The sequence below is a fragment of the Polyodon spathula genome, chromosome 5 (assembly GCF_017654505.1).
Source record: "Polyodon spathula isolate WHYD16114869_AA chromosome 5, ASM1765450v1, whole genome shotgun sequence".
In the NCBI taxonomy this organism is placed as follows: domain Eukaryota; kingdom Metazoa; phylum Chordata; class Actinopteri; order Acipenseriformes; family Polyodontidae; genus Polyodon; species Polyodon spathula.
Window position 1 is genome coordinate 35947105 of NC_054538.1, and position 435 is coordinate 35947539.

Consider the following 435-nt stretch of genomic DNA (forward strand, 5'->3'; position numbering starts at 1 on the left):
TACAGAGTTACAAATCCAGAAGTTAGCCTGTATATAATTGGACTGCCAAAACAAAAATACTAACTGGTTGCAGTAAAAAAAGAAAACATGGGTTTTGCAGGTTAGAAAAGTTCATAACTGGCCAAGTTATGCAGGCAAACGAAGACACTTAATGTTTTATTTGTCTTTCAGTGCAGCCTAGTTACTCCTCAGGGTAAATTATCCTAAAATTCAACTAACCAGAATGCTTAGTTATTTGATGTTGCTCTGTACATTAGAGATGTCCCTAAAGCATAAATGTATACTTTGTGCCTCTTGGTAAATGACTTTTTGTTGCTGAAGTATGTTTGTAAAAAAAAGAAATTGGAATTTAAAATGTGTAAAAAGAACCCCTAAATCAAAGTAAAATACTTTCGCACATGTGTTTCATGATTGTGTCGTACTGTTTTGTAAATA